The 12,677-nt window shown below is 44.3% G+C and overlaps 1 protein-coding gene across 2 annotated transcripts in view; it reads right to left on the reverse strand.

Annotated features, from left to right (window-relative positions):
• Positions 1 to 12,677, reverse strand: part of CDKL2 (cyclin dependent kinase like 2) — a 510,980-nt gene that overhangs the window by 173,509 nt on the left and 324,794 nt on the right. The gene's annotated exons all lie outside the window — the stretch shown is intronic.

Genomic DNA, 12,677 nt, shown 5'->3' on the forward strand with positions numbered 1-12,677 from the left:
TAAAGCTTTGCACCTATGTAACCTCACCCTGAGAAAAAGAATAGCTACATGTAGGTTAACAAAGTCTGGCGTGCGCTTGAACCAATGGAAGCGGATGGGTGGGAGGTAGAACCAGGAAGATAACAACATATAAGGGTAAAGGGGGAATGAATGAGCTACAGAGTGTGGATGGAAGGGAGCGGATGAGTGAGAATAGAGAAGAGGGTGAGGCAGAATTGTCGGAGCTGTGAAAGGAGAAGAGAGAGAAAGAGAACATGTTCATGAGAGAATCGTCCAGGGTGCCACAAGAACATCATTTCCTGTTGAGAAACTTGGGGAATGGTAGTTTAGGGCACCCCTAGAAGGACCGCAGAGGCAACCAAATAGGTACGGCGTTTTGCCTGTAGGCCCTCATCTACAGCTAGTCTTAGCCAGTAAGTGCTGCCGATCACTAGCTGGACGACCTGGGGTTAGGGACGCCTAGGTTAGTGTGGAAGGAGCCCAATGGAGGCTGAGAGAGGGAACTCCATTAGCGTAAGCTGCTCGCACCCTGACAGAATAAAAACAATGTTTTTATACCATTTTGAAAATAAACACCCTAGAACTATCCATCAGAATCTAGGAGTTAGCACTAATTCGCAGGTGGGAGAAAGAGAGGATGGGAGATGTAACTACTTTGCTTGATTTTTATGTAAAACCTTAACATGCTTTTCAATTAACACCATGGTATTGCTTCTGTTAAAATAGGGCACTGGTTGTAAGTGAGATTATTTTCCCCATGCTTTTTGAGTTTGATCGTATTCAAAAACACATGAGAAGTCCATGTGACTGTAATACAGATTTCCAGACATGACATTTTCTTTAACACAATTTCTGTTGCTTGCTTTCCCGTCTTACTCTCTCCCATATGCGGTCTCTTATTCAGAGCATCCACAAGCTCTGGCCTTGTGACAGTGCCTGTTATTCCTACTCTTTCCTTTCTCCATCAATCCTTCACACTGAATTGGGGGTCTGCCCTCTGTCAAGGTAACAGTGCTGTTGTTCTGAACCCCTGAAGCTAACCATAACATCTTGTCTCACATAGAGATGTTGATTGTGCTGCGCAACCTCTGTTTTGTACCATTTTGCACCATCACTAATTATTGTCATATCCCATGTGGAAGGGTTGCAGCAATATTCTGCTTCACCCAGATGGAGACATGAACTATCCTCCCCTTGCACTCTCTTCCCTCAGACCAGCCAGTGACTCAGCCAATCCCAGCTGGAATCCCTTACAGTTGCCCACTCAGAGTTCCTGGCCCAACCTAGGACACCTTTCAACATCTCCTTTTCCTTTGACTCATATCCCAGTCCCTCACCACCCTCTGCTGAAAATGCTGCATTAGGCCATAAGGAGCTCATTATTACTCCCTGCATGCATCCTACCCAGGGCTGTCTAAAACACTGGAGAAAGAAGTCACTGCACCGATCCAACCCACTTGGAAAAACAATGGCTCCTAGAGCATTTTTCATCAAGCGTCCTCCTCTCCCCCTCTCCCCTTCTCCCACCATGGAACCAAGTCTCACCTGCTCACAGTCGGGCAATTTTCCAGGAACCACTGATAATGGCATTGTCACCCTACTTGTGCTGTCTGCTGCCTCGGTCATTGTGCCCCATACTATTCTACTGCAATGTCTCCAAACCATGGGAGGACTAGCAAAGCATGCCTTAAAAAGCTTTATTTGTTTTCTGCCTTACAGACAACAAAGTATGGGACGTGGAGACCACATCTCCCCTCCCATGGCAGTAACCTATGGTGTCCTTCAAATCGCTGCTTCTTTATCATGTAACACCCCAGAGGGACCAACTCAGTGAACCCCACGTCCTTCTGTACATTTAGTCTTGCATCATTTCCCAACGTTTACGTATGTCTGTCTCCTCACATGCCCATGACAAGTTAAACAAATATCAATCAGCCCAGGTTCTGCCAGGCTACTTGAGAAATGCCAACAATTGTCTTCATAGACCCCTCCTTGTTTATTTACCAAGGGACTGGCTGACATTCACCTCTTTGTCATCCAGATTAATTTAGCAAAGTTTGTGTTGAAAGTCCTTCTCTCCCAGTTGCAAAACCATCTAGATAAACATTGCCTTCTGCGCCATGGCAGGTTAGGTTCTGTCCTTCATAGAGGATGCAGCCAGCGCTGGAAAGAGAGGACATCTTTGCTACTGTAGATTATGAGAACATCTCTTTCGTCGTCCTCTTGGACCTTTCTGCAGCTTTCAATATCTTGCTCTACTTCTTTCTTGACCCCCTGTCCACTTGAGACAGAGTGTCATCAGTTTTGTATTTTCTTCAACACCAGAGCTCACTCAGTGGTACTGGTAATTGTGCAGCCCTGGTCTCTTTTGCCAGAATTGTTAGGTTCCAATAGGTTCTTGCTGACACTTATTTAATATTCTAGATGTAACGATTTAGTAATTTACACTGCCATAATCATAGAAGACTACAATGATGGCATCCACATTTAAGTGCCTGTCGCCAGATAATCAAGGTAACATTAACCTCTCTCTGTCTGCCGCATCTGGATTGCGGTCCAAATGACAGATAGATGTTTACAACCCAATGGCTCCAAGGCCAATGTTATCCCTATAGACACACATTGAAGCCTCTGGCCAAGACATCGGGGAGAGAAACCCCTCGATGTAACAGAGAAAATAAAATAAATATCCTTCAGGATAGAGAGGCAGGCTCATTTTCTTTTTATTTCACCAGCTTCCCCCCTCTGGCCCAACCGGAGGATAGAATACTGTAAGGGGCATCAAACGATTATTTGGTTTGTTAACACAGTTACATTACCAGTCTGCTGGCAAACTCTTTAAGTTGTCTACATCTGACAAAGAACGGACTGGGAAACTAGTAAGGGGACCGAGGAAAAGAGATCACAAGGCTGCTCTAAGCTGAGAACAGCACTGGAAACCAGGATTCTGTTTATGTTGGCATGACGGACTTAGCATGCTCCTTCTACCTTAGTGGGAAAGTCAACTGGTACAGCCTGGATAGACATCTTAGGTCTGAACTCTCTTGTGTGATGGCTAAGACTACGTTTTGAGAGTCTGTGATGGGCAAGAGACGTTGAGTAATCTGAAACAATCTCTGTGCCACACAGACTAGATAAAATAAAACACTATAGAGAAAGGGAGCACATTTGGTTACTTATGGCAGTGTTTTGGAAAGCACAAGCAGAGAAAAGTAACTCTAATTTGGCACGAAGCAGCCAAGCTATATGTAGATTTAGGACAACAAATGGAAATCTTTATATATAAAGCTGAATGTATGTATGTGTGTATGTTTGTCCGGCTATACAAATCCGCACCGTTGAACCCACGTCTACCACATTGTGCATGGTTGATCTTTTGTCTGGGGCAAGATCGTAGTCTATGTCTGAAGGCAAAAATCTTATATGCAAAATAAATTTGTGTGTGTATGTTTGTCCGGCTACAAAAATCCACACTGTTGAACCCACTGCTCCCAAATGTTGTAGTCTATGTTTTGTTGCAAAAAATGTGCTCGGTAGACACCCTCATTTACTGATGCTCACCCCGATTCACTATAGTAGGTATTAGAAGGAGGCAAAGTTTGGAGAAGTGTCTGAAGCAAAATGTTCAATATGATGGTTATTCTTTTAAAATGTATTACTACTGTATACAGTTTGAAACTGTTTATTAAAGAATGTTTAAAGGGAATGAAAAAAAAGAATGATTTTTTTTATCACCACACTCCAAATATGGGCAATGGCAAGGTTACAGTTTACTTAAGTTCATTCACGAGAAGAGAGCACAATCAATCAATCTTTCTTGGACATTTTCTCAAATGTGCTAAAGCCATTCATTGATTGAAACATGCCGCAAAAAAAAGAAACTTCACTTGGAAAAGCTCCATCTGATGCAAAGCGAAAAACAATATCAAGAGCTTCTGAAACACAACAACAAACAGAAGCACGACTTGCCGACAAGAGGACAAGAGCAACTTTCTCTGGGGCAAATGAGATGCAAGAGCAAACTGAAGCAAGACTTGCTGACATGAGGACAAGAGCAACATCCTCGAGGGCACATGAGACACCAGAGCAAACTGAAGCAAAACTTGCTGACAAGAGGACAAGAGCAACATCCTCCAAGCCACATGAGACACCACTTGATTAGGACACGGGCAGCACCGGGTACCCCAGCTAGCAGAACTATAAAATCAACATGAGAAGTTTATAGGGCACTCGGTATCTCCTTCAGCTTACAGTGATGAGATCTGGAGCCATTGGGAAGCTAAGAATTTAAGGAGAACCGGGAATGCGTTTTAAAGAAAGTCTTGGCCTTGCCATCTAGTGGGCCAAATTAAGTGAGTGGTCTGCTTAGAAACAGATACTACAAATTATTTGAAACTGATGGTGCATTTGGTGCGACTGCAAATGCGCCCCACCTGGTGGAGTATAAAAAGTGTGCAGTAGATGTGATGGATACAAGAGGTGGGTGGTCTCTCTGTGGTTTACTCATTTCAGGAATAAGGCAACCGGTCTTGTTATGGAGTATTTGTAGGGGAATCCTGTGTTATGGAGTATTTGTAGGGGAATCCTGCAAGTGTAGATGAAAAATGTAAACCAACGGTGAAGTCCACATTTGAAGCACTTAATCTTGAAGACAGAATTGTGTTAAGCAGTAGAAGTAGGAACTTGAGGAGAACCTAGGTTATGAGAGAAACTCGGACACCATTGAGAAAATATACACTTGTAGGGGTAGGGATTGGGAAGGATTAGAGTGGGAAGGGGGATATTGTTGGGACCCCCTGTAACAAACAAAAAAGGTCAAAAGTAGGTAAATCAAATTGAGTCGGCCAAAATGTAGACTTATAAACAGAGGTTGATATAACAACGTAGAACCCTTCCAATCAATCTTTCAAGTCAGCCACCCTCCTGTCTGGAGCTAATACAGAGCCAATGATGCCAATTCCTCCTGACCCTGGCCTTTGAGGCAGGCAGAGGCCTATTTGGGCCAGACTGCCCATGTGGTAAGAACATGTCTCCCTCACTCAGGCATCCGATCGCCTTGCCTCACAGCTAAGGGCAGCAAAGGCAAATGCAAAGTCTTAGGGGTTGGCTTTCTGCCCTGTTTCACCACCGATCCAATACAGAGAATTGCAATGCGAGTCTCTCTCTCTCCATATGCATGTACACTGACTATTGGGAGACGCCTGTGTGGTCCTTTTCTGTTCCAAAGACAAGAATGGATACAAGCTACCCCTCCCTTTTCCACGTATTTTAATAGTCTTAAGCCATGTTATGTGCTATGGTTAGAGAATCCACTGCACACTAGCAGAAGTCCATTAAAAAACGTATAATATTGTTTCAAACTTTTTTTAAAAAACAGTTCATATTACACAAAATCGGACGCCAACGGTGCCGTCCCTTTGTCAAATATCATGGATGGACCTAGACTTTTTTAATAAAAACTTTGTCACACTGTGGGGTTAGTATGCAAAAGTGACAATATTTTATACCACAACAACATTAAACAAAACTAGTTTTGGTACACGTTCAACCTAGAACAATCAAACACACGTGTCACTTGTGTATGCCAACCCACAGTGTGCCAAAGTGTGACAACGTTTTTATAAAAAAAATTCTAGGGGGTGTCCATGATATTTCACAAAGGGACGGTACCTTTGGTGTTCGTTTTTGTGTAATATGAACTGTTTTATAAAAACATTTGATGAAATATTAAACTGTTTTTTGACAGATTTCTGGTAGTGTGCAGTGTATTCTCTAACTATAGCACATGGCATAGTTTAAGATTATTGAATTTTTGGAAAAGGGAGGGGTAGCCTGTATCCTTTTTTGTCTTTAGTTATATTGTCTCTTCCCCTCACGATAAAGGCCCCTTTCCCCGATATCGAAAAAGGTGGGAAGTACCCATAGTATTTTCTATACCTTTTCTGTGTCCCCCATAAACATGATCCCAGTATTCTAATCTTCAGTTGGATTTTGGTCCCTTAAGGCTGTGTGCAGTTTGGTTGCCTAAAGCCCTGTGCTTTTCACTGTATTTTAAAAACATTGCTGGCCTCTGCACCCAGAAGAAAAAACTGCCTCAAAACCATCAAGGCACCCAGAAGACACCTGGTTCATGTAGAACCCATCCGAACCCTGATTGGGTAGAAATGCACCACGTTATGTTATGTTATGTTATATTATGTTAACAATACTTATAGAGCGCACGGTCGTCCAGAGGCCTCTTGGCGCTAGAAGAGGGAGACAAAATAAGCTGCGAGCAACAAGCCTAGAAAAGGTGGGTTTTCACGGCCTTCCTGAACGCTAAAAAGTAAGTGATTTTCCTGATGAAAAGGGGGAGATCACTCCATAGGATGGCAGCAGCCATGGAAAAGGCACGGCCTCCCACTCGTACCTGTTTATAGATAGGAACAACCAAATGGTTGGCCGAGGCAGAGCGTAAGATACACTTAGGATAATAACGGGTAAACTTAGCTTGGAGATATTCAGCGCCCTGATCGTGGAGGGCACGATGGACTATGCAGAGAGCTTTAAAGTCGACCCGTTGGGACACTGGAAGCCAATGAAGGGCTCGAAGCACAATGGAAATATGAGCACCATAGAGGGTGCCAGTAGCGACACGTGCAGCTAGGTTCTGCACCCGTTGCAATCGCTTAGTCAATCCTTTAGGTTGAGCCAAATACTGGGAGTTGCAGTAATCTAGGCATGATAAAACCATAGCTGTCACCACTGGTGGACGTAGTGGGGTAGGAATCATGGGTAACACTTTCCTTAAGATCTTCAACTGAAAGTGACCGGCTTGACAAACTGCAGTAACTTGCTTATTCATTGATAGTGAAGCAGATAGAATTACTCCAAGATTTTTAACCTTATCAACCGGTACCGGGAGAGAGCCCAGGAATGATGGACAGAAAAAGGACACCCAGTGAGTGGGATCAGGGGGGCAACCCACCACCATGACCTCAGTTTTGTTTCCATTCAGTTTAAGCCAATTGAAGTTCATCCACTCACCCATGGCAGACATACACTCCTGGAGGTGCGACGACACCTCAGTCCGGTCAAGGTCTAGATGGATCAGGATCTGGGTGTCGTCAGCGAACGAGTAGCATCTGATGCCGAAGGAGCTTATCAAACAAACAAGGGACCAGATGTAGATATTAAACAGAATAGGAGACAAAGAGGAGCCTTGAGGGACTCCACAACTGTGTCTGTGTCCGATATGCCAGGAATTAAGTGAACCGGGCCAGTACTTGGCCCGATATGCCCAACGGGGCGAGGCTGGTTAACAGGATGGAGTGGTCGAATGTGTCGAATGCCGCTGACAGACAGGTGGCCTCACCCCTAATTTTCAGGACCTGGAAATTAATCTAGCAAAATTAACCTAGCAAAAATAATTAAAAAAATAAAAATGAATTTGCATGTAGTTGTTGCATTTGTAAGGGATCTAAAAGTGTTTAGATTCTTTGAAAATGCAAGCGCTGTATGTGGGCCAGGGATGGAGGCCGTGACTGACAGGTCACTGCTTCATGTGCCACTATGAAAGATATTGGGACGACCTTGCCTGACATTATGGTATTTAGTTCCCTGATTGGGCACTGGAAATCCAACCCTTCCAGGGAAACAAAATGCATTTTTACTCCCTCACCCCACCTCTCTCACGCTGGGGCAGGGTCAGAATGCTGCCCCTTCTCCAGCCTGATTTGGATCAGGGAGAAAGAGTGAAGAAAGGAGGTGCCTGACCTCTGACCTGCGTACAGGCAGTATATGCCTGAATGGAGTCCTTAGGGGAAAATATCACTGCCAGTACTGGCCCAACTCATACGGGAATGTTTATGTGCAAGCGTTGGAACAGTGTGTGAAAGTGTGATGTGAGCATGTGTGTCTGATTATTTGCATGCTAGCGTGTGTGTTGATTTGCACGTGCAAGCACGCATGTATGTATTTGTGATGAGTGCGTGAATGAAGGATTGAGTAAGATTGAGTCTGTGTAAGAGGCGCTGGGGGATAGTGAAGAGCAGAGCGGGTGCAGGGCTGATGTGGGGATGCACTGGTCACAGGAACACACCAGCATGGAGATGGTTTAGCAAGGCAATATTACTGACATTATGGGCAAAAACTATTTAAGCATTCTTCGTAGGAATACTGGCCAACGTTGGAACAGCCTTCCTTAATGTGTGTTTATATAGTGGCATTGCAATGACAAGATTGATATTGATATTTTATTTCTATCGCGCTTGTACACAAGTGTTTCAGAGCGCGACAAGGTGAGGGAGGGGATCAGGGGAGAACAAAACAGCAATCTTACTAGGCCCAGTGACATTGAGAATGTGCAAGTGCATTGGAGATCAATAACAATAAATAAATAATGAAGGCAACAAACAGTTTTAGTGCAGCCAGCAATTTGCAAGTGCTAAGTTTAAGGCAGCAGACAGGGTAGGTCTGATAAGTGCAGGAAGAAAAAGGGGGTCTGTATGGGTACAGATACAGACACCAGTGCAAGGGGTGGCCCGGAGGCAGTGCGGGAGGGTGGCAGGGTGAGCAGGTACCTGGGCCCGGAGGACAGAGGGTGGCCAGGTGCGCAGTGCCAAGAGAGAACAGATCAGCAGAGGAGAGGGGGAGCGAAGGCAGAAGAAAAGAGGAAGGTCTTGAGATGCTTCCGGAACCGGAGATGGTTCTCCTCAAGTTTTAGAGTGGCAGGGAGGTTGTTCCAGACTGAGGCCCCAGCCAAAGACAGAGATCTACCCCCAGCTTGTTTCTTTGAAAAACGACTGGCCCTGAGGGAGTTGGAGGTAGAGGAGCAAAGAGCTTGAGAGGTGAGGTATTTGCGGTGGGATAGCTGAAGGTATTTTGGACCCAGGCCCTGGCAGAATGGGCATAGTCATAGTGAGCGTTCTTACTTCGGCTAACGGCCTATAGTAGAAAATCCTCAGTGGACCTGTTTTCATACACTGCCAAGGCAATATTACTGCGATTGTGGGAAAAGTCAAAGTGAGCATTCTTAAGTGGAGGTGCTGGCCTATAGTGGCAGAGCCTACATGAACATGCTTTTACACAGTGGCATGGAAATATTACTAGTATTATGGACATAGGAAATGTGAATGTTCCAAATGGGGTTTCTGCCCTATAATGGCACAGCCAGTATGGACATGTTGGCATACAGTGGCATGCATTATTAATGGCATTATGGGCAAAGCCAATGTGAGTGTTCATACATTGGGATAATGGCCTATGTTAGCACAGCCAGAATGGACATGTTTTCATGCAGTGCTATGGAAACATTACTGACAATATTGGCAAAGCCAGCTGAGTGGTCTTATGTTTACATACTGCCCTATATTGGCACAACAAGAATGTCCATTTTCTTACAGTAGCATAACTGGCATTTTGGGCAAAACCAACATGAGTATGTTCGTTTGTCAGAATACTAGCATATATTGGCACAAGCAGCATTAAAATGTTGTGTTATACTGGAATATAGTTTGTGCAAAGGCATCAAGAAAATGAATTTGAAAATGCTTCTGTTTACTATTATGTATCTGGCATCTATTGGTTATTTTCACGTGTCACCCCACAAAACCAGTTGTACGTTGTATAGCTTTTTACCCACTTTTTCAAAAAAGGGGGCTGTAAAATGCACCATTTTAATCCATTATTTAAAAAGAATTTCTGAGGAGAAATTCAACTCAACGCCCCTTACTTGGTTTGGGCGCCCTAGCTAAGCATGGGTGTTCACACCTATTCATGGGAAGTATTTACACCACCAAAGAAGAAATTCACCTCCCACCGCTGGAAGGCAGGATGGCAAATGGAAACACCTCTTTGCTTCTTCACCAGTCTCGCCCTTCAAATTAAGTCATTTCCTACCTGCCCTTATACCTATCCAGTAATTTTGTCATTTTGTGATCAAGAACCTCCATAGTGCCCCAACACTATATTCCTAAGACTGGTAACCTGAAAGGTGGGCCATTGCCTAATGTACATCTGCCTGCTAGTGTACGATTATTGTATGTGCCCGCACGCAGACATACTAGGAATGTACGTAGACACACGTGACCGTCCGTCTATTCTTTGCTTCAATGTAAACAATGATCATGCATTTTGTGGCTTAAGCTGCACATGGATACTTGTATCCCTTTTTTTTTTAAAGCTGACCATACCGTGTACAGCTGGGTGAGACAGTGTCCCTGAGGTGACTCCTAGAAGGGCCAATAACTTTCTACACAAGACCCTCAGCAACACCCCTTCTATCCAAATGAGCGCCAGCACCCAAATATTCTCCCAGGGCAGTAGAACCTCAAAGTTAATTCTAATGAGCATCAGAACTCCTATTAAATAGGAACCCACAGGCTCTTCTTCCACCAGGAACACACTATTGGAGACGCTTATCAACAAGACACATCTAAACAGATTGCAACTGACACAATCCTCCCCACAGAGAGATGGCTTAAGTGGTCTAAAAACAACTCTAGCTGAAACCCTATTGCAAGGATGGGAACGTATCACTAACCATCCCATACCACAGATTTACAAACTCACCATGAACACATCCATTAGCGATATAATGTACACTCAAGCGAGAGCTCAGTTGTTAAGAAATTTGTTTCCCTCCTGTCGTTGCTTGCAACCAACTCCCTACCACCCAAATTATAGAGATGTATATGATACTAATCAATACAGAGGCATGCCTCACTAACATAGTTGCACCTGTTTTGCCACTAATGAGCAAAGTAGTAAGGGTTAAAGCAGGTGGGCCACAAAAGCCTTGCACTGAGTAAGTACATAGCCATGACCATAATAGCCATGTAACAACTGAGGACTGCTTCCATCTGATTACAACACAACCTTTGCAGACAATTACCAAATTACCTAAGGGTGGCTTTGAGGACATACCATAAAATGAGGCAAAAAAGAGCCCCAGACTGTATTGGAAAAAACACCATTAAGCAATATTACCTGAGCAGGGGGGGGACGTTATCGGGCCAGGTAATGCCCCTGGCCAGTTAGAAGCCACAGCAAAGCGAGGGTTTTAACAATAGCCAGGGGAATTACCTGCCCCAGTAATGCCCCCTGCGAGGGCCATATTGCTTTAGTACCCCAGCACGTTGTATGGGAGGACTAATAGTGTATTTTTCTCGATATTAGAAACAGCATGTTAACCGTTTCTCAACTCGAGAAAAAAATACAAAAAGATGGCCGCCATGGATCGGGAGAATGGAACTACACATAGCCCCTTTTCCCTTTCCATGGCGGTCGTTTGGGAGTCAGAGACATGCCGCGAGCACTGCTGTTACTGGTGCCAGCAAGGAACAAGGAAGCGCAAGGTAAGTGGGGCGGGGTTGAGCGGGGATTGGGTATGTGGAAAAGGGGAATGGGTCTGGGGGAAAGGTAAAGGAATGTGAGGGAGAGCACACTTATTTGATTCTCAGCGAGGGAAGATTGCGTCCTCCCACTCCTACGAGTCTCAGAGAGCCGTCTGTACCATGTGGTCAAGACCCCGTTCTGAGCCTCCTTACTGGCTTGGAGACCACCACACCCCTCTCGACGGGTACTAATAGTCAATAATAGGACAGAGAATCCAAAAATAGGAACCATCAACACCAGATCAGTGAACAAAAACGCAGCTAACATCTGTAACATGATCACAGAATATAGTATAGATGCACTAGGGACATCAGAAACATGGTTCTTTAGCAACTATAGCACAATAGTGGACACCCTCTGGCTGTCTGGGTATAATCTGATTACAAAGATTAGGGGAAACAAAGTGAGTGGGGTGTAGCCACACTTTCCAAACCATAGGGAAATGTACTACCCTATTCACAACACAATACCCTTCCTTTAAGCATGCCTCAAATAAATGCAAATGAATCCTACAAAAAGATTTTCATACTGACCATTTACAGACCCTCAACTTACAGTTCCTGGAAAACTAGATGGAACACATTAGCATCCTACAAAATAGAAACAATACAATTATAATACTGGGAGATTTAAATGGCAATGATAAGCACCCGTGCAAGGATTGACTAGTCGAGGGACAAATCCTCACCCCAGCATCTGTAATGCATAACTGCAATCTGAAGTGACACCTAACGAAGGCTATAATCTGACCGCTCTTCAAGAAAAGCATTAGTGAGCATGAGACTTTGTTGAACTATCGACCCATAGCCAAAATCTCCTTCTTAGCAAATGTCCTGGTGAGTTTAGTGTCCTCCCAACTCCAAGAGCAGAGTGAAATCTCCAACTTCCTCCATGACAGACAATCAGGCATCCGACCCAACTGGAACACGGAGACCACCCTGCTGAACATAAAGGAGGATATCCTAAATATTTTGGACACACAGCAATGAGATTCTGATCCTCTTAAACCTGTCAGGACCGCATGATATGATTCAATATGAAACCCTACTAGACAGGCAGCAAAACAACCAAGGAACTGGAGTAAGGGGACTTGAAGGACTGTCGTCTATAAATCAACAAAGCACTACCCATCTGCAAATTGACTAATTCCTTTCTGAGACCACAACAGTACAATGTGGTTTCCCACAAGGATCCCCCATTCCCCTATGGATCTGTTACACTTCTATGAGCCCCATTGCGAATTTTAATTACCAACTTCACCCAAAGACCTGATCCCACTGCATGCACGAAACACCTTCAAG

This window comes from Ambystoma mexicanum, chromosome 6q (genome assembly GCF_040938575.1).
Source record: "Ambystoma mexicanum isolate Mex_15411 chromosome 6q, UKY_AmexF1_1, whole genome shotgun sequence".
In the NCBI taxonomy this organism is placed as follows: Eukaryota; Metazoa; Chordata; class Amphibia; order Caudata; family Ambystomatidae; genus Ambystoma; species Ambystoma mexicanum.